The sequence below is a fragment of the Hylobates moloch genome, unplaced genomic scaffold, assembly GCF_009828535.3.
Source record: "Hylobates moloch isolate HMO894 unplaced genomic scaffold, HMol_V3 SCAFFOLD_3, whole genome shotgun sequence".
Classification (NCBI taxonomy): domain Eukaryota; kingdom Metazoa; phylum Chordata; class Mammalia; order Primates; family Hylobatidae; genus Hylobates; species Hylobates moloch.
The window spans coordinates 134,160,369-134,183,702 of NW_026652278.1; the positions used below are offsets into that span (position 1 = coordinate 134,160,369).

The 23,334-nt window shown below is 35.7% G+C and overlaps 1 protein-coding gene across 3 annotated transcripts in view; it reads right to left on the bottom strand.

Annotated features, from left to right (window-relative positions):
- The window catches only part of INPP4B (inositol polyphosphate-4-phosphatase type II B), an 834,063-nt gene extending 811,010 nt beyond the window's left edge, over window positions 1-23,053 (bottom strand). For 2 of the 3 annotated variants that reach the window (XM_032147659.2, XM_032147654.2), the window contains exon 1: window positions 22,723-22,868. The gene's annotated coding sequence lies outside the window, so the exon portion shown is untranslated. Of the gene's footprint in view, window positions 1-22,722 lie in introns of all 3 variants that reach the window. The other variant, XM_032147632.2, reaches the window with a different exon arrangement.
- Between the last annotated feature and the right edge of the window lie 281 nt (window positions 23,054-23,334).

The window sequence follows — 23,334 nt, forward strand, 5'->3', positions numbered from 1 at the left end:
TCTATCCATCTATCTATCTCTCTCTATATCTCTATGTCTTTCTCCTACTGGTTCTATTTCTCTGGAGAACCCTGGCCAAAATAGTCCTCTAGGCTCTTTTCCACCTTGTCATCCTCTAAATCATCGTGGCTCTAAAACACTCTATAACAGGCTAAGAGTAGTTGTTAAGTGTTGCCTTCAACCTATTCAATTAAATAAGCAATTACTTTAAAATTGAGAGTAAACCATAACTGTAATTCTAACTCCAAGAGCTATGGCTTTTCTGGTATGAATCACTCCCTTCAAAGGCACAATCCAGAAGCTCTCTCTGCACAGTATCAGAAAAATGAATTTCTTTAGTTATGAGCTGTCATAGCAACTTCAACTCTGATTCATTTTCCCCATTTCTTTATTCAGATAGAAGGGTTGAATGCCTCTCTCTCAAAAAGATGGTTTGATTATTTCAACATTATTCTACTTTATAGAAATGAATTTTTTAAATAAAAAGGATCCTTTTTTGTTAAAAAAAGTCTAGAACTTAAAAAATCATATATTAATTTCTGTAATATAAATTGGAAATATATAGTTTAAAATGGAAATGTTTGTCTTTGGGTTTGCAAATACTTTCACTGACAAAGTGTTGAGGACTTTTTTTAAGTTTTTTTCACTTTGGCACTACAGAATTTAAACTAGGAAATATACTGGAGGAGAAAAAAATTATGACAACCTTGTGAAATAGCACTGCATCCTTAGATTTGTGTGCTAGTTCTCACTGATGAACTAAAGTACATGTCAAACTTTTTTAGAAACCATGCTCCTTTGACATATTTTAAAGGGCAGGCTATTTGCATTTTGTGAATGCAATAGGTTATTTTCTTCCCTTTGACTTCTTTTGCCTTAGTACTTTTGTTCCAAGAGAAGATGTGGTTACTACAATCACTATAAGTATTGATAATCTAACTTATCACCATCTGGAAATGGAGATGTCCAGAAAAGTTCCCATTCACTTGTTTTAGATGCTAAATCACAAAATTTGAATGTTTTCACTAAATGTATTACATAGGTTGAAGATTTTACTGTAACTTTGTCTGGTTGACTTTATTACCAGCAAGTTGTTTTCTTTCTAAACTTTCTAGTCAACATATATGTGCAAAGGCACTATATATATGTATCATATCATATCATATCATATCATATCATATCATATATCATTAAAAATCCAACAGTGGAATCTCTGACCCCAAGAAGCTTATAATCTAGTAGAGTTATTAAGAGTGGGCATGTAAAGAAATAACCGTACTACAAAGAAGCACGTAAAGAGTATTAGAGCCACAAGTGCTTTTGTGCATAGCACCTAGAGATCACCTTGAGTTAGAGGATATGGGGAGAGCTTTGTGGAAAAGCTGGCATATGAACTGGCTTGAATCTTAAAGTATGGGTAGAATTTTGAGAGGCAGAATTGGAATAAAAGAGTGCTCTGGAAGGATAAAATATTAAAAAAAAAATAGGAGATGCATTTGGGAAAAATCAAGTAGTCTTATTTGGCTATAGTATAGGGTACAGCAAAGAAGAAATAAGAACTAAAATGTAAAATGTAGAGTCTAAAAGTCCTATAATGCTTAAGCTAGAAGAGTCTCAATAACCCTTTGTCTTATCTTGTGTTTTTACAAATGTGGAAAATAAATGTCCCTTTTCACATGTTCCTTTGTTTATATGCCCTGTTCTAAACACTGATTTTTAATTTGTTTGTGTTGTCGCATTGCCATTGATAGGCTCAAATGTAATTTTGATGCAAATAGCTTGAGTAAAAGTTACTCAACAAATTCATCCATGAAATATATACATATATGAGAAACGGTAATCACATCTTTCTTTTTCCAGCTCTGACAGCCAAAATTTGAACACGATGTATCTTTTCCCCAGAATTCAGCTGGTTAAATTTGTAAATTTATTTGGCTGCACAAGGGAATGAGGCTAAGCTATACTTTAAGTTTCATAGGCCAAGTTCTTCATTTTTACTATTCTTGCATTTCAGGACACTGCACAAGAATCAGTAGCATTGGCTTCAGCCTATTACCTAAGAAGTACATGTTCTTTAGATTTGCCCTTGCAGATTTTGCCTGGTGTCCTCAAATCTGAGTCCTAGTAGGCACTGAATCCAGTCCCCTTTTCCATTCTCCTAATGCTAAATTGTGTTCATAAAATCACACACACACACACACACACACACACACACACAAATAAAACCAAAGCAAACAAACAAAACTTTCCCATTCAAATCTCTTAAAATTTTAAATTTTAAATTTTAAATTCAAATTTAAAATTAAAATTTGAATTTAAAATTTTAAAATATCTGCCCTCCTGAACAAGTTCTGCCTCTCTGATATTTTGGTTACAGTGTCCTCACCCAAGATACTGTTCTTTTCAACTGCTGTTTCTCTATGGAAACTCACAGCCAACTAAGCCTGTGTTTCCATTCACTCTGATAAGAGCTCTCTCCACTTTGGTCTTCACAAACTCAACTCTTCAGCTTCTAACATACAGAAAGAATGAATGATCCAGCAAGCTCTTTAAAATAGCCCAGATGAAGCACAATAACCATTTTCGTCTTTCAAAGCTCTTGGAAGCTTGTCGCTGTTGTTGAAATAGCTTTTCCTGTGTAGCTACTGAAATTTGCAGCAGCATCTCTTTGTCCACAGGCCTATTGGTGCCTTTCGGCAGCCCCTATTATGCCAAAGTCACCTTCCCCACCATTGTTTTCAAACTTCACTGTAGAATGCAAATCAGATTCTGCCATACTGTGCCTAATAGTCATTCACTTTCTAGGCCTGTTGTTTGGAAAAGCCGCAAGTGCTTTATTTTGAGGGTCAGTCTTTGGTTTCACCCCACACAGCAGTAGCTTTTTCTTCATACTATCCTCTGTGGGAAGAATCTTAAACACACCAGCCAGCCCCATGTTGTCAGCATATGAGCCATGCAATATTGATAAAGTCAGATTTCACCCTACTCCTATCCCTCTGTGCACTTCAAGTGCTCGTCTACATATTCTAGTGTTGTATTCTCTGAATATTTGCAGAACTTAATTTTATTTTATCTGCTCCACTTGAACCTAAGTCTTCAAGTCCAGTCATCCAACTTAACAAAGTCACACACAAACTAGAAGGTCCTCGTATAAATTGGAAAAAAGCCAATAATAATTTGTTACCATTCACCAAAAAAGGTGCAATAATATCTGCCTGGGTAGAGTGAAAAGGCTCATCATGAACAGAAACAATTTAGAATTCACCCAAATACATTACAGCTGTACATATTTTTAAGAAAGGGGTAAACATACTTAACATTGTCTATAGCATGAAGGTAGAGACAAACTTAGAGTCAGAAATATATTTCCCGAAGAGAAGTGTAAACTTCGGGAAACTGAAGTAAAATGAAAATATTTATCCATTATGATTCTGTTGCTGTTCTACCCTCCCTATCTACAGAAAAAACAAATTAATCATTTTCTATTGAGACACGTTAATAGTCCTTTCTTTCTCTCATTCATTCAACACATACGAATTGGACAAGAGCTATGTGCTAGGTATTATGCTAAACACTAAAGAGATATTGGTGAAAAATACCAGAACAATTCCTGCCCACATAAAGGTTACAGTAGTTTGTGAGTTAAATAATAATGAATTTGTAAGTGTAAGGTGATACGGAAAGAGGGAGTTGAACAGAACTCTGAGGTACCCAAAACTTAAAGGATAATCAGGAAAATGATATTGCAAAGAGTGACAAGGCAAGAAAAAGGGTGAATAAATGGGAGAACTGATGATCTTCTTTCACACCATAGTCCTAGATTTCAGACAAATTGCCATAACATATACAATGCTGAGCTCACAAGAAATTAAAGAAAATCTCTTCGTGGCAAATTGAAATTAAATTTAAAAAGGATAAGACAAATATAAAATGCCAGGAAACTAGGCCTTGGGGAGTTTAATGTCCAGGTATATGAGAATAGATATTAAGGCCTTAAATCTATGTTATGTGGGGTGGATGACCTGAGCCCCATATAGCATACACAATACTCAAAAGTGAAATATCATCCATAAAAGCTGGGCTGGAAGACTTCTGCCTATCAAAAAAGGAACAGCTGAAGAAATCTGTTAATCTCTACCATAGTTCTGAGCATGAAAAAAATTGATAACCTTATCTGAAATACTGTACATATAATCATTCTTTTACATGAGTCCAGGATTTAAAAGACTCTACTTAGACAGAGAGGGCTAGTGGAAGTCCATGATATCTTAACGAAAAAAAAATGCAAATCCTCGTTGGAGGAAAAGTTCCTCAACTCAGATCCCTTAAGAATAGCAGAGATTAATTTTAGACAACAGTGGGCTCACATTGAAAAATGAACATAAACTCAAGAAAACAAGCCATAGTGAGCAAGAGATAGCAGAAACAACCAAAAGTTATTGAACCTCGAGACTTAGATATCAGAACTAACAGACACAACATAAATAACTATGCATGAAATGCCCAAAGAAATAAGAGACAGAATTAAAATTTAAAAAAGGAGCAAGAAGTATCAAAAATGACTAGACAAGTTTGAAGAGAAAAGAGAATATAATGGGTTGAATATTTTATGTTGACTTGGGTCCACTCTTCTAAGCTTTTCCACCATGCTCTCTGCCCTGGGAAAGCTGACCTGTATGGATCATCGTAGAAATCATATCATGACCCCTGACTTCTGATGGACTTTAGCCAGTGTGGATCATAGGTAGATCAGAGGGAGGAGGGAGAGTGAGACTTAAGATGTCAGAACTAACAGACACAACATAAATAACTACGCATGAACTGCCCAAAGAAATAAGAGATAGAATTATAATTCGAAAAAAGAGCAAGAAGTCAAAAATGACTAGACAACTTTGAAGAGAAAAGAAAATATCATGGGCTTAATATTTTATGTTGACTTGGATCCACTCTTCTTAGCTTTTCCACCATGCTCTCTGCCATCAGAAAACTGACCTGTATGAATCATTGCAGCAATCATATAATGACCCCTGACTTCTGATGGACTTTAGCCAATGTGGAGCACAGGTAGATGAGAGGGAGGAGGGAGAGTGAGTCCAGGTGTTTATGGCCTTGGCTTTTGCCTTGTGAGGTCCCCAGGACTGGTTGTGCCTTTTGACAGAAGTCATTGCTCCCTCTACGTGGACCTGCTCCACAAAGCCTCCCTTCTTCTTAATTCCAGTGACTTCTCCCTCACTTAGAGTTCTGTTGCTGCTATTCCTGAGTTTCTGCACTATTCCTTGTGGTTAGCCTTTATCCTAACCAGAAAGAAAAGACAGAGCACTCCAAAGAAATGTCAATTACACTGACAGTGAAATTCTTAATAGTAACAATAGAAGCCAGAAAACTGTGGAGCAATATCCTCAACGTGCTGAAAGAAAAACTGTCAAGTGGAAATTGTATAACATTATCATTCAACAGCAAGCTCTATACAAAGCAGTTTAAGATAAACAGAAATCAAGAACATTTACTAGCAATAGACTTTTATTACAACCAATATTCTACTTAGAAAATACCAAAGTTACAGAAAAAAACTAACATGAGAATTTAGTAAAGGGACTGATAAAGTCAATACATTAAAATCAATAATATTTCTATATGCCATTAACAAATAATTAAAACATTTAATTTTAAAAATTATACCATTTTAATAACTACAATAAAAATGAGATGTTTAAGAATAAATCTGGCACAGGATGTAGAGGACCTTTCTAGAGCAAATGTTTAAGCTCTACTGAAAGACGCTGCGGAAGAGAGACATGTATTGTGTTCATGAATACAAAGGTTATCATCAACATTACAAGAGGTCAGGTCTACCCAAACTGATCTAATGGTTATAGATATATGTATCTACCCATATATAGATACATATATATCTCCAAGATATTTTATATTCAAAAATTAAATTTAATAAAAGGAAAATTCAGTATCAAGAAAACCAAAGCAAGAATTTTTCTAAGGGATTAACGCAATTTAATATTGCCAAGTGCTCAAGTAAAATTAAGACAGAGAAGTACCTATGAAATGTAATGCGAAGTCTCTCTTTTAGTGACCTTGACAAAAGCAATTTCATTGTAGTTGTGGAGGTGGAGTCCAGACTATAATGAAATGGAAAGGTATAGAAAATGGTGACCACCTCTGCCAAGATCCTTGGCTCTGCCATGGAAGAGTAAAGAGGCTAGCTAGAGGGGATTATGGAGTGGAGAGGGAGTCTTAATCTTTTAATATGTGGAAATCTTGAGTGTGTTCCCTGCTCAGAGAAAAGAGGCAGAGGAGAAGGAGAGGTGAAGATAATGGAGACAAGGAATAATGGCCACATAGAGATCCCTGAGACTGCAGGAGGAAACAGGATTAAATACAGAGGTTCAGGGCTTAGTTCACCCATGCAGAAAGAAGAGAATGGCAACAAGAGTCAAGAGTGGGGCAGGCACAGTGACTCACGCCTGTAACCCCAGCACTTTAGGAGGCAGATGGGAGGATTGCTTGAGTCCGGGAGTTAGAGATTAGCCTGCACAACAAAGCAAAATGCTGTCTCTACAAAAGAAAAAGAAAAAATTATCCAGGTGTTGTAGCATACGCCTGTAGTCCCAGCTACTAGGGAGGCTGAGGTGGGAGGATCAGTTGGGCCCAGGAAGCAGAGGCTACAGTGAGCCAAGATCACACCACTGCACTCCAGCCTGGGTGACAGAGTGAGACCCTGTCTCAAAAAAGGAAAAAAAATAGATGTAAGAGTGTAGTAGATTGGGTGGTGGGTTATTAAAGGAACTGCCTTTTATTAGCTTCTACTTTTTCTGAAAACAAAGATGTGAGAGGACCTAAGGATACATCCTCCCCTCACACCATTTTCTGCTACTCAGCTTTGATGCCAGTAAATCAAGTAATAAATTCCAAAGAAATGGATAAGCAAGAAAATCTCAATACTGCCATGTAGATAGTTATTCCACCAGATCTAAGTCACAGTTGCTTGACAGTTCTATATAGCAGAGTCTTCAATTGCAGGCCAGATATGGCTTTGCTTTAGTGGCTCTATTTGACTGTACAGAAGTCTTCAGGAAGATAGGATATAAGGGGAAAATAAAGCAGTAAAACTGTGCAGCTCAGAGTGCCATTGAGCAAAAGAATTGTGACTTGTCTGCTTTTGCATATTAAAACATTAATCTCCCCACAGGAGAGAAGCTCTGGTAATTTCTCCACAAATGTCTTCTACAAGGATTCACAAGGGTAAAGAAAGATTCCTCACTATCCATTAATTTAAAGAACATGGTACATACAGATTCTCTTGTGTTTTCAATGAATTATGATTAGGCTAAAAACACAAATTCCTCTCATATTTTTCGAAAAGCAATTTTTCCTCTTCCCAAGATTAAGCCTCCATGTTGAATAATCTGCAAACAAACTTTACCTCACACATCAGCAAATAAATCTGCAATGTTCATGCAATGTTAGTTCACAACAGTCCTCCATTAAGAGATAGAAGATGCTTCATAGAATGAGATTTAATCCATGGTTATTTTAATGAAGAGTTATCACCCAAGGTGTACTTATTTTTGTCCTATATATATTGTCCTTACAGTATGTATAAATTCCCATGGTATCTGCACTATAAGTAGCTATGGTACAAATAAACCTTAGCAGCATTAGCACCATCCAGTGTAAACAAATCCTTCCTAAAAATAAAATATATTTTGTGCTCAAGACATATCTTCTAAGACAGCAGGAGGGAAAAGCAATCCAGCATGTACAGTGGTTTTTCTACATTTAACTGCCAATTTCTATGGATGGCTTTAACCAGTGGATTTGAAGGAGGTTAACATTTATTTCTACTTATGTGGAATGTGCCGAGTAGAAAATTCAGTGACGAGTAAAATTTTTAAGTGTGCCCGATGCACATAAAATGACCGTGTAAATGAAGCATATCGGGTTCCAAAGCTCTCATGAAAAGCAACAGATGTTTCCTTCCAACTATAATGTGTTTTAGGCCATGAAAAAAAATTAGCTAGAATGTTCAAAATGCATGATTAAAGATTTCCAATTCCTGGGCAATTTCATGATGATTGTCATCATAGGATCTTCAGACAGCATGTATATGTTCAATAGATTGATCCAGTCAGAGCTAAATAACCGTTTTCCAATTTAAAGAAGAGACAAATGGCAAAGCAAAGGATCCTACAGATACATAAATTGCTTTTAGCCTTTCTGAACTGGAAGTCATCTTCAACTTCATAACCACAAGGGAGAAAAGCCCACCTGGCCCCGGCCACCGCAGTGGTAAGCCACTCCCAAAGGGCATTTCCTTTCCCATCAATTGAAGCTCAAGTGAAGAACACCCAGTATATGAATTTAAACTGCTTTAGGCAGATCAGGGTAACAATATTTGTTTAAATTTAATTTAATTGCTTTTAGACAGATCATGTCTATTCACGTATCACAGTCTCTACTCCCCCCCACTGTCTTATACCTAATCCATTTCACACACACACACAAATAATTTTTACTGGATTTTTAAATTTCACAAAAGAATGTCAAGTCTACCAATCATTTTTAAGTCAAGTTTTAGGTCTTAAGCAGCCATAAAGTGTATTTGAATAAAAACACTGTCAGAAAATATAACAGTGAAATGTATGTTGCTTCCCTTTTGCTGAAGTCTTGTTTTACATTATAATACGCACAAAGGATTGTTTGGAGAATATGTAATCCATTTGGTTTTTTTCTAGTTTGGAAGGTTTCTTTCTAGTTTTTTTTTTTTCTAGTTTGGAAGACTCAAGTTTTTTTAGGGACAGGCAAATAATATACACAAGTGAAGTGGGTCAGGTATATGACAATAGGGAATGGTGGAGACCATGACATGTGAAGAGACATAGTTTGTTTAAAGACAGTTAAGCTCAATTTAAAAAAACATGTTTTTGTCATCTAGAAGCTCTAGGTGGGTACTACAAATAATGCAGCAATTTTATTTATGATACCCATAGAGTCAATTGAGTGTACTTGTAATTCAACATTTTAACAGGCAGCTAAATAAGAGTAAATATTCTTCTCTATTAAATATGCTCAGCCACCCACATCACCCAAGATGAATTTATATGGTTTCTCATGAATACAGGTAAAGCTGTAATTGCATCCTAAATGATCATTGAGTATGGAATATAACAATAACAATTATATTAATAGCTGTTGATATTATTAATACTATAATTTTATATTTATGTCATTTTTAGCCAATCACACTTAATTATTATTACAAATCTGTGAAATAGTTATTATCCTTATACAATATATGGAGAAAAGAAGACTCAGATAGAATACAATGACTTTTTTTTTTAAAGACAGGGTATTGCTATGTTATCCAGGCTGAACTCAAACTCCTGGGCTCAAGCAAACCTCCCACCTCAGCCAGCACCAGGTCTTTTTAATAAATGCAAGTTTGTTCAGTTGCATTCTAGCAACTGTTTCTAATGCTGGAATGTGCAAAGCCAAAATCAAAAGCATGCATGTGAACAAAACTGCCATTCCTATTTAGATGAGCCCAAAGCTCTTCTATGCCAGGCCTCACCTCAATAGCTCACCCGGACTATCTGGTGGGAACTTTATAACACCAAATAATTACTCAAATAATTGCTACCTTTTTATCCAAAATCATGGGAATCTGGGTAGTGATTTTTAAATGTCCCAATATATTTTTCTACCTAAAGCACCTCAGATTTTATACTAGTTAGTATTCATATTATCAAATTTAATTTTAAAGGCATGCTAACATGTAGCCAAGCTCCAAAATAGATGTTTTACATTATTATTGAACTGCTGTAAAAACTCGATATTTTTATATGTGGTTTTACTGTAAGCCATCTCAAATCATTTTTGGAAGTATGCAGGGAATAAATTATGAATAAATAAGGATAAGCACATAAATAAGAAATTCCCAGTTTCTGCCAGCAAAGGACAATGAATCCAGATTTTGTAGCATCTCTGAGGTGATTATTATTCGTAGGATGTTCAGGTAACACTTTCAAATACCAAAACCTGTCACTCCTTTCTACTAACTACAACAGACTTTTTAAAAACCACTACCTGTTGCTCTCCCTATACTTTTTTGTTTGTGGAGACAAAGTGGCCAACCATTCCATTTGCTTGGGTACCTCCTGGTGCTGGCACTGAAACTCCTCAGTCTCCACCAAATCAAGATGCTGGCCATCCTAAAATGCAGCATGGGAATAGTAAAACTAGAGGTCCTTGAGGGTACCTTCCTGAACTAAGACTGTATTTTCCATAAAATCTTCTCATTTTTTATTATAATTAATGTTTTTGTGGACCAATGTGTTGGAAATAGAAAATACATGTTTGTATAAGTTAGGATCCCAAGTTAAATGTAGTATGATTTAGAATCCCATTGCAATGTTTTTGTTCTGCAGTATCTACACTGATCTCTTTTTCTCTCACACGCACTCTTTATCAGTACCACATCGCCTAAAAGATTCTGACAAGAAAATTTAAATAAGTGGGAGAAAAACTCCCTTGAGGTTTTGAGGGGCTTTTCATCACTGCTAGGGCATTGTTCCTGTTGCTTCAAACATTCAACCCAAAAGAAACATGTAAACTGAAGCATGGAAATTCGAGAATCTTAACAAAAGGAAATTATAAGCTCTTCACCTGTTTTCATTTGTTGCTGAGCTCAATTATCTAGCCTATGAAAAGCAAAGTGGATGTTAGTAGTAGAATCTGACTTAGTAACCCACCCATGTGGAATCCCCTGCAGTTTTAGACAGAAAGGTAAATATGGTCCTTCTACATTCCCAAAGCTTATAGCTCGCATATGATTTAGACACACAATTCCCACCACACAGAAGAATTGCCCTTGGAAACAACACAACTGGAATTGAGGAGTAGATAAGTAGGCCTGAAGATGCCTCCACACAATGTTTATCTGTCTTATCTATATGCAGCTTCCTGAGACAGAGCACTAGGAGATGTAGGGCCCACTAGCCTGAGATAAGTAAGTCTCAGCTTCAGGATAAACCACACGGCTCTTGTTAATAAAAGCAAGGCTTTCTCTCCTGTGTGATTTTAATAAGTAAATTTGTTCCTATACCAAGGTCAAAGAAAGAGAACTGTAGTATATAGTTATGCAGCATTTAAGAAATACATAAACAGCTTATATGTATGAAAATAGTTCTGGGCTATTTTCATTTTAAAAAATGTCTATAACTAGAATATAGACCCAAATATATGAGCTAGAGTTTCAGGCTAGATATCCAACTTCGCCACTGTATTGTAATGGGCCAAAAGTCTATTATTTTAGGGGTAATGTTGTCAGATTTGAGATGGAAACAAAATACCACACTGAGCAATGTTTGCTGCATTGTATTTTGTTGTTATACAAAGTAATAGGTAATTTTGGACAATGTTATGACACCTGAATGAGCTCTTTAAGAAATTAACTATTATTCATACTTATTCTTTAAATATTTATACTGAGTATATCTTCTTAGGTTAATGTAAGTAAAATAATTTAAGACAAATATATGTCAAGAGCAGAGTTGTGGCCTAGTAATTGTAAAGAAACATTTTCAAGCTTCACGTTTCCCTTCCTGGAGGACCATGAGACACCATTAGGCCAAACACGTGAACATGAATGATTGAAGCTAATGGGGGTCTATGGGGCATAGGGTATGGTGCATAATTCTTTAGTCTTTTTGAAGAGTGAAGCATGAAAAAAGAAAATGTTTTGGCAAAATCACTGATGTCTAGCATGAGTCCTTGCATATGGCATGAAAAGTCCCCAAAAATCAAATCTTTTTTTTTTTTTTTCCGAGACGGAGTCCCGCTCTGTCGCCCAGGCTGGAGTGCAGTGGAGCAATCTCGGCTCACTGCAAGCTCCGCCTCCCGGGTTCACGCCATTCTCCTGCCTCAGCCTCTCCGAGTAGCTGGGACTACAGGCGCCCGCCACCATGCCCGGCTAATTTTTTGTATTTTTTTAGTAGAGACGGGGTTTCACCGTGGTCTTTATCTCCTGACCTCGTGATCCGCCCGCCTCGGCCTCCCAAAGTGCTGGGATTACAAGCGTGAGCCACCGCGCCTGGCCCAAAAATCAAATCTTTAGTGAGAGATACAACAGGTTACTGGATAATAAGACTAAATTTCGAAATCTAATTCTTCCCAATTCCATTTATTCACTCAATGAAACTTCAATTAAAATCTAAAAATATTTTGGCACAGCTTTACAACATTATTCTAAAATTAGTTTGGAAGAAATATCAGTGAGAATGTCTTAAAAGGGGCACACAAACACTCACACACATACATCAGAGAAAATCAAGAAGAAGAAGGTATCAATCCTATCAGATATTAAGGAAATAGCAATGACATTTAAGCTTGTTTGATACTAATGGAAGAACTGACGAAACACTAGAATTAAATGAATGTACCAGAACCAGAAATCTAGGTAAGAGTGTGTGAGTGTGTGTGTGTGAGTGCGCGTGTGTGTATACCTCTAGAAAAATATAATGTAATATGAGGTAATAGAAACACAAACAAGTGGGAAATAGAGGAATTATTTAAAAACTGCTGTTGGAAACATGCTTAACTATTTTTAGGGAGAAAATCAATTTAATCCTTATCTCACATCATATAACAACAACAACAAAAGTGTTGGATGGACTAGAGAGGAAAAAAAATTAAAGAATTAGATATAATTTTTCTAAGAGAAAAACAATTTAGGTAAATTTAAACCTAATTTAGATAAATGAAAAAGTACTGTCTACACACACATACACACACACACACACACACACACACAAGAAATATGACATTCAACTTATCCATAAACCCATAAACACATTTTCAACTTTTGTATGTTAAAAACATATATATTAATAACATAAATGACAACAGGTCAGTATTCTTACCCTAATATGTAAAGGACATTTAAAAATTAATGAAAGGGGCCAGGCCTGGTGGCTCATGCCTGTAATCCCAGCACTTTGGGAGGCCGAGGCAGGTGGATCACTTGAGGTCAGGAGTTCGTAACCAGCTTCACCAACATGGTGAAACCCTGCCTGTACTAAAAATACAAAAATCAGCTGGGCGTGGTAGCACGTGCCTGTAATCCCAGCTACTTGGGAGGAGAATCACTCAAACCCTGGAGGCGGAGGTTGCAGTGAGCTGAGATTGCTCCACTGCACTCCAGCATGGACGACAAGAGGGAAACTCAGTCTCAAAGATAATAATAATAATAATAATAATAATAATAATAGGAAAACCAAGGTCTCAATATGCAAACAGTTTAAAGATATGAATTAGCATTACAAAATGAAGTACAAATAAAAATACACATTTCAAAAATGTTCAATCTCAAACAATAGTAGAAGAATATAGTACTTTTTTTATTTGTATAAATTTAAGAAGTACAAATACAGTCTTGTTACATGGATATATTGCATAGTACTTTAAAGCCTAGACTTCTGAGTAAAATCAATCTTGGTCCAAGACCCAATTCTACCACTTACCTGCTATATGATCTTGGGTAAGTCACTTAACCTCAAAAAATAAGTTTTCGAACATTTAAAATAGGAGTTAAAATATTGTCCTCCCTTTATGTTGCTGCAAAGAGTAAATGAGATAATATAAAGGTTTTGCATGGTAAATTGTCTATAAGAGGGGCTCAATAAATTTTAGCTTTTGTTGTTGTTGTTGTTACAATCACATTCACCTATCCAATTAACAAACTTTAAAAAAAAAAATCCTTCAATACTGGTGAGGATGGCAAAATGACTTATATCTTCCAGAAAGAATGAAATGAATGCAAGCTTTCTGGAAAGCAATTTGGTAATATGTATAAGGCACTTTTAAAAGTTTCATACCCTTTATCCAGCATATCACATCTAGGAATCACTCCTAAGAAAAACAATGAGAGAAATAGACAAGGAATATAAAAAAATGAGATCATACAGAAAATATCCATCGCAGTGTGATAGCAAAAGTATTACCAATAATCTTAAGGTCTAAGTTGAGAGGGAAGGCTAAACAATTGATAACAATTCATAGGCCTAACTATTAAACAGCAATGAAAAGTTAGACAAGTGCTTACAGCCATGGGAAAGTGGTAGCTTTTTTTTTTTTTTTAAGTTTTTATTGCTGTGAACCAGAACAGAGCTTATCACAGTACCTGGCAAATAGTAAGACTCAATCAATAATTCAATTGAATTGATCTATAGAATTCTAAGTGACAAAAAGCAGGCATTCATTTTTCACACACATACACATAATATATCTCAACTTATATAAAAGAATGACAAAAACTCTACAAGTAAATATGATATAATTCTAACAATATTGTCTTTTGGTGATTTTTTTTCTGACTCTTTAGGCTTTTCTCTACTTGCCATTTTGTTTTTCAGTGGAGACTTAGTACATTTATAATCAGAAAAATAGTGAGTAGGAAAAAAAAGAAAGAAATCCTAGAAATTGAGTAGAAGCCAACTGTATCAATTATTTCTCATTCCACTAATCTGAGTGTATACTATTCTTTACTCCTGCCCAAAATATAAAATGGGAAAAAGGATATGAATAGCATGAATAAATTGGGAGGCAGTCTTTAAAACATACCCTATGGAAAAAATATTGCAGTAAATTTCAAAAAAAGTCAAAAAAGTATGTATCTAATATTAAGAAAACTATACATATGCTTTGCTCCCTATATAATTTGCAAGTATAAAAAACACACCATGGCATAAACCCTTTAGGTACAAATTACAAATTTTTTTTACAATGGAATTATATTTGCTTTTAGATGCTTAATGTCACAAAGATTCATACATAGTGTTATCATCAATTTTTTAAAATCTGAAAAAATTCTATTCATTTAAAACTTCAACTCTATACAATATCCAAAATGTGTATTTCAGGAGATCCATGACATTCTCCAAGGGGAGAACCAAACAATTTCTCAGATTCCCCAATTCTCACACTCACCACAGACTGCCCTAGAAAGTGACAGAATATGTCAACCAGTGTATCAAGTTACATGAGGGTGTGGCTGCCAGGCCACTGGCTGGACTCACTCTGAAAGTTCAGAGCTCATCCAAAAGGATGTGACTTAAATTCACACCTCAGTAAAATTATAGCTTACTATATGTCATGTACCTTTAAAGATGATGGTAAAACCTCGACTTATGAAAAGCTAAGTTCTCATATTCCATGGGGCTGCTGTATCTACAATGTCTGCCGCTTATAAAAGTAAAACTTTGGCTGGGTCTGGTAGGCTCATGCCTGTAGTCCCATCACTTTTGGAGGCTAAGGCAGGTGGATAACCTGAGGTCAGGAGTTCGAGACCAGCCTGACCAACATGGTAAAACCCCATCTCTACTAAAAATACAAAAATTAGTCTGGCATGGTAGTATGCGCCTGTAATCCCAGCTACCCAGGAGGCTGAGACAGGAGAATCACTGGAACCCGGGAGGCAGAGGCTGCACTCCAGCCTGGGTGACAGAGCAAGACTCCATCTCAAAAAAAAAAAAAAAAATGACATGGAATATAAACTGAAGTCTATATCTCAATCATGTAACAAATTCAAGTACTTAATTTACCTAATGCCAAGAGTTTGGACTTTTAAAGTAAAATATGTAGTGTTTTTACTATAGTAATTATTTTTTAAATTTTCGTTTGTATGATAACTATATTTATAAATAACTGCTTTGCAAGTGTATTTCTTTTGATGTAACTTCTAAGGTTTGCTTCCAAAAACTCCTAAGAGGGAAAATGTGAGTGGGATTGTAAATGAAATGAGAATGGCCACAATTTGACAATTATTGAAACTGGCTGATGGGTATGTGGGAGTGCATTGTACTACTCTTATTTTCTACCTTTGAAATGTTACATAATAAAAAGCTTTTAAAAAAGGAAATGCATTTCTTAATTATGCCAATTTGGGTTCATTAACTTAATTTCTTTGTTCTCCATTCTTATGATAGCCACATCCAGTGAACATGGCTGAAATGTCCACCACATTGATCCTGAGGACATTCCAACCAGACACTTAAACAATACAGAGATCACATTCTGATGCACAGATGACAGAATAAATTAATTTACTCTGCTATGGCCCATAATTTAATTTTTCAGCCAAAGGCAGGGGTGTACATATCCAGATTAACCAAGATGAAATTGTAAAACAAGTTTCAGCTGTCATTGTAACCAATAAATTATAGTACTACATGGCTGATTCAATTTGGTCATTGGTGACCGGGTCATCACTGTAACAGAGGACATTAGGGGATCTGCTGAAGCGTCATTGAGGTAATTTTCACTTTTTTTGCATTCTTCCAGGGGCAATGCAACAGAAAAAAATTAATAATTATAGTCCTTGACTCCTAGAAAAAAAGAATTTGCTCAGCAGATGCTGTGAGGGGATTGGGATTAAAAATGCAAACGGTTAATACAGTATCTATTTTAGAATAATCATAAGGTTTTTTTGCTATCATGTTCATTTAATTTTCTTTTTTCCTTTCTCTTACCCAGACACAAACAGAATTTTAGCATATTTAATTTAATTAATTCCTAACAGTTCCTCACATAAGCAGATCTCACATAAAAGCAGAGTGTGTTAAATATTACAATCAAATCTTTAAAGTATTACTCATAATCGATCTTCTGAATATACTACTAAGAATTTAGGTGCCTGTTGACTTTAACTTTATTAACTCACTGTAATATAAATAAATTATGTTTAAAAGAAAAGTTTTAAAAAATGAATATATTGCACTTAAAATGACTCAAGGTTTCTAAGCATTGCACACTGCCACCTAGTGCTAAATGTGTCTTTAACACCAAACGCACAATGGATGTCTTCAACAAAGTGGAAATGCTATATTTTAAACCAAATTTATTCAGAACAACAGGTCTAAAATAATTTATTCATAATTCCTTCAAAATAACCATGCTATCAGAAATAAATGCAATGACATATACCATAAAATCACACCCATCTCAAATTAAAATTTAAAAGATCTGAGTGGATTAGTTAATATAAAAAACTGCAAGTTTTGTTAATAAGGACATCCTCACTTTTTAAAAACAAAGTGATTTGCAGGTTTTGTTAATGAAGACAAGAAATTTTTACTTTTTTAAAAAAAGTGATTTTTAACTACTGTGCATCAACTATGCAGCTATTCTTTTACGAATGTGATGTATGCTAATCTCTAAGTGGAATATGTGGTTATCTAGCAAGTTTCGCCTAAGAAGATGTTGAAAAAGACATCATGAAGTGTTAACTGATCACTAACAGTACTTTAAAGCTTCCTTGGAGATAGCCATAATCTCCATGCACCTATAGGTTCTAACTTCAATTAAAGATCCCACTGGTTTTTAGTCCTACTTTATTTTTTATTTTCCCAGCATTGAATAGTTTTTGCGTTTTGGTTTTTCTAATGGCTAGAGCTCATCTCTGATCTTTTGGCTAAGAAAGCAAAGCCCCATGAAAATGAATGAGAACCATTTTGAAAGAACTAAAGGAAAGATTGCTATTGATGGTCAGGGAGTATATTCTATTTGATTCATTGTATTCTAAAATGGTAGTCCCCAAGTCTGATCTACTTAATGCACTATAACTATCTATTTTAAGAACTAAGGTGAAAGGTGAAAAGCTCATATTTCTGTCAAATTTTTCATAGTAAAAAATATTAAGATGATTCCCTGTAAATCATTGTTGCTTAACATTTAAAAACTCACACTCTATTTTGAGAAACATAAAAATCTCGGAGTTCTCCTTCAAAGCTATTTAAAATATATAAATAAATGATCTATCATAAACAACTAGTAAATGAAAATTTTTAAAAATTATATTTTTCTTTGGATCTTGGAAGATGCTTTACATTGATGTTGTTACTCCAATCATTAGAAGCCAGCATGACAATTAAAGTTGTCTGTGTATCTCACAAACTTTTCTATCCTTGTAAAACAACAAAGAAAAACATTGAGTAATTTCACCATTGTTTGTTGCATTGCTTTATTTTCATAACCAGAAGAGCATGTAAAGATAGATAGACATAGATAGATAGATAGATAGATAGATAGATAGATAGATAGATAGATAGATAGATAGAGATAGATAGATAGATAGATAGATAGATAGATAGATAGATAGATAGATAGATGATAGATAGATAGATAGATAGATAGATAGATAGATAGATAGATAGATGCTCTCCTTTTAAGGGAGGAGATGTTGCCTTCATTCCCTTGAATATTATTGATTTAGATAATTCCCAAAGAAATGTATAACCAAAACCACATGATTTGAAAAACTTCTCAAAATTTCCTTTAATCAGTTTAAACAAATTACTTTAATTTGTTTAATTTGTTTACAAAATTTCCTTTAATCAGTTTAAACAAATTACTGCCAATTCTATTTCACTTAGTTCTTCATAGAGCTATTTAAAATCAGGACACCAAGTTGGCATGGCTGCCTAATACAGAAGATAGAATTTATTCAAAATATTGCAACTCAAGAAACTTAGTTTGAAATATATTATTTAAGGACATATACTGTATTGAAATCCAATTCACATCATGCTGGAATGACATCTATTATAATAGCTAATGTTTGGTGAAATTACACAGTCCATCGAAAAAAATCTAACGTTCTGGCTCCTGGATATTCCGTTGGCCTTATGGTATACCACTGATAGCAAGATACTTCCAAGAAATAAGAAATAAGATAGTGAGTACAACTGTGCCTTATATAAAAAACTATTATATATATTATAATATATTATATATTGTAAGTATAAAATATATATAATACACACATGTATATATTATATATACAGGTATATATAATATATACAATTATACATATAATATACACAATATCTATTATATATAATATATTATATATCTAATATATATAATATATCTAATATATATTATATATTAGATATAATAGATATTGTATATTATAATATATACATATTATTATACAAACTATTATATATAAATATAAATTATATAAAGATATTGTATATATTATATGTATAAATAAAAATATTATATATAAAACAAAAAATATAAATTAAATAAATTATATATTAAAAAAATAAATAAATTATATATTAAAGAAATTAATAAATTATATATTAATATCAAATATATTAATATATAATTATATATAATTATATATATAATTATATATATAAAACTAAATAAATAAATAAATAAATATAAATATAAAAAAAATATTTATATATAAACCTAAAAATACTGATATATAAAATATTTCTGATATATAAATATATATGATTATATATATTTATCTATAATGTAGATATATATAATCATATATAATCAATATATATGATTATATATATTGATTATATATAGATATATAATCAATATATATAGAATTATATATACTATATATAATATACTGGACATATATAAATATATATATAAATTATACATAATATAGTCCATAAAATTTCCTGAACATTTTAAATGCTTCTTTTAATCTACAAGGTAGTGAAAATATATTTAGAAAAATAAACTAACACAGCTTGATTCAAGTGACCATTGTGCCTGAGACTGAAAGAGTAATTAAAATTTTTGCATATATCTTAATGTCTTTTCTAGGTATATACTGATCTTTTCTAGGTATATACTGCTCTCAAGTTTTAGAACACAAAGACCATATGTACCTTGCACAACAAAATTCAATCATAGCATCATCATTTGGATTTATCTAAAAATAAATGTTTAAACTAAAATTATTTGTTTAATAATCTCATTTCTGAAGCCTAAATATTATAGTACATGTGATTAGAGTATGCTCTAAAGAGCTCTCTAATCAAAAGTTTCTAACTCAACATTTTTTAAAAGTATTAACAAAGTGGCCTATGGAAAAGATTCCTTAAGGCTTTAGAAAGATATACAGGGCATGTTGAAAAACTAAGGTACATAATACAGAAGAGACTCATAACAGCTTTCACCTGAACATTTAACTTGAGATTATTTAAAACAGGGCATTTCTATCTATTAAAATCCCCATAGTTGTGAAAGACAAGAATTTATTTTATACAGATTAGGTATGATATTTGTATACCTAATATTAGTACTACTGGGAATTACTCACTATGAAATAAGAAAACGTAATAGATATTCAGTAAGCATTTTACTCACTAATTATGATTCCATAATTTCTTTAGCTTTTTGTTCTCAGATGTCAAATACTTACCCAGAAACTGCCACTCATTTGGTTGCTATGAGTTTTAAGATCAGTTGGCAGGTTTTTTTTTTCTGTCTTTCAGAGAATTGTCATCTTGGGTTCTGCCTCAAGGTAGTGAAAGTTAACTTTGTTACCCATCTGGGGATTTATAGTACTTATCCTAGAAGATACTCCAAGGTTTCAGAAAGGAATTAATTACTTTCAATTTGCACAATTTAGAACAAATATCTGGCTTTTCCCTAAGCTTAATGATTTTCCATTTCACACAACTAAAATATAATAGCATTATTTTATAATCAAGTTTAACTGATGAGTCTATGATATTAGAGCCATTTAGTATTTTGACAAAAATCTTATGAGACATGAAGTCATTCCATTTGCAGCCCCGAACTGAAGCTCAAACACAACATTTTAAAAGTATTTTCTGCCTATACCTTTGACTGCATGCTACTTTAAATAGAGGGACAAGACTAAATGGTCTATCTGGTTGTTCTTATACTTTATAAAGAGTCAAAAGCAAATTTGAGTTATAAATATGCACATCATAATGATCATTATTTTATCACAAATAAATATTGATATGCTTAATCAAAGAGAATACTCTCCTAGAATAAGAGCAGTATTTCAATCTGCAAACATGTTTCTTAATGATACTGAGCATTTAGCCTATCTTCACACACACATTTCATAACCTTTCAAGGACAATCTTCTAAATCACATTTTAAGGAAATACACTGAAAAAGCAATCCATTTTGCAATAGCATTTTACATTACTACAAATTCACGAGGTTCAACCTTCAATGCCCATGTACCTTTCACAAAACTATTGATCATTTCCTATCAATGCTTTACAGGATTATATCACAAAGGAACACATAATGCATGTATATGCATCAATGCATAAAAGAGAGGATGCATTTCTTTGTATACTATGTGAACTGACAATGCCCACTTGCCCAGTCCTTGCTTTACTCAACTTCTTACACATCATCAGCCAGCTGCCCTGTTGATGATTCCTTGCACCTTATATGCTGCTTTATCATTGAGTCAGATTACTACCATTTCTGGTCCAGAACTCATTAAGAAAATTCCTTTTTCAAGCAAGGTCTTTGAAATGTAGTTGTACACCTATAGAAGAACTATCTGGAGCTCATCTTAAGAGAGAGAAGATGAATTTATCCTCTGTCTTTAGGCTTTTATTGACAGAGCCACACCTTTATAAACAAGTTCTGTCTGTCATACTGAGAGGAAGGAGATATGCAAAATGTAACATCTGGAGTCATAAAATGTAATGACCTCAAATAACATTCTAGACAGAGAAAGGAAAACTAGTTCTGGTTAGGGAGAAGATAAAAGAGGAAAAGGAGCAAATTTACATCATTAAAACAAGAGTAATAGAAAATCCTACCGGGTTTTTCCAGTAAGTTTTGTGCAGCAGCAGCAACAACCTAATCAATATGTGCTTCCTCACCCTCTTGTCCCCCAAAGAGAAACTGCTGGGCCCCTCTCCACCGCCTCCCCAGGAGCAGAAACTACTGCCCCCAAGTAAGGGAGAATTCAGAAGCGTGGGGAGGGGGAAAAACAGGTATATGTGGTTCTAGCATCCTCATCTTCATATCAGCTACCAGCCTGAAAGTACATTCAGGAACCAGGCTCCCAGACATTCCCCGGCCCTGGGCCCTGCCGGAGTGCCAGAGAGCTTGAGGAGCCTGCAGCATAGTTCTCAGACCCGAAACAATGACCTCCCCGCTCCAAACCCAGGCACTCTCGCGCCAAGGCCCTAACCTCTCAGCGAGACCTCTTTGGGGTAGGACAAGAGATGTTGCCTGATGGCCCGGAGAAGACATGCCAGGCTTCTCTGCCAGAATGAGCTGTTGAGGGTAGGATGAAGGTGGTCAAGGAGATGGGCTCTTTATTTTTAAAACAAAAAACAAGGCAACCGGGACCACCAACATCAGTCATCCTCACTCCCCACCACTGCCTCTATTTCTTAAGGACTTCTTCGGAGGCCGGCGGCGGCGGCGGCAGCTTGTGATCATCAGGACTGGGAGTGAGAGCGAGTGCCCGGGCCAACCTCAGCGTCTCTCAGGGACAGCGCAGGTGGGCGCAGCCTTGGAAGGTCAGCGAGGCCAGAGCTCAGAGTTCCAGGGGGGCCCGGAGAGTGTGAGTGTGTGAGTGAGAATGCGAACACGCGCGCGCGCCAGGCAGAGGGGCGCTCGACGAGAGGGTAGGCGCGGTGACAGGGGTACCCCAGCAGCCGAGGAGAGACGGCACACCCCACCCTTTAAGCTAAAGAGCTGGAGGGGTGATGGAGGCTGCAAGACTGAGAAACTTGATGCAAAACAGACAGGCTCCCCCCTCCAAGACGTGCCGCCACGCTCTCAGACACGCTCCCTCGCCTCCCGGATTACCCACCATCAGCCACCCCACCCTGCAAAATTCCCCACCGAGCCCTAGGATCCCAGGCGGGTAATTACCTCTCCCGGAGGCGGAGTAGGGGGCGGCAGCAGCAGCAGACACTTTTAGCCTGAGTTTCCTGCGTTCGCTTGTGAGCGTGTGAGCGTGTGCGCGCCCAGGAGGAGCTGTAACCTGCTATTTATAGACCGAAGCCTCAGCACCCGGGGCTGAGAACCCGGAGGAAACTAGCAGGCGGCGGCGACGGCGCAGGGCGCGGGCCGCGGCTTCTCGAGGCTCCAGCAGCTCCCCCAGCCTCTGGCTTCGGCCACGCTCCCTGCTCGCTCCTCGCCTACCAGCCCCGCGCGCGCCCCAGAGAAGTTGTCACCAGCGCGGCTGGCTCTCCGGCTGCTCACACGCCCCCTGGCACAATTGCTACTTTCTTCCACCCCAACCCCCACCCTCCCCGCTCCTCTTCCTCCTCCTCTGCTCTCTCCAAGCGGTCTCCTCCCAATGTCACCAGCGACCCAGAAGAGGCGGCCGCGGCAGCGACAGTCGCGCAACTGGCGCTGCTCGCTTCCCGCTACTGATAGAGCGGAGATGGTGGCCCGGCTACCCACCCCGAAATTACCACGCTGGCTCCGTGTGCTCACACCCCGCACCCCGACCCCTTTCTGCGGCCCCTCTGCCCGCTG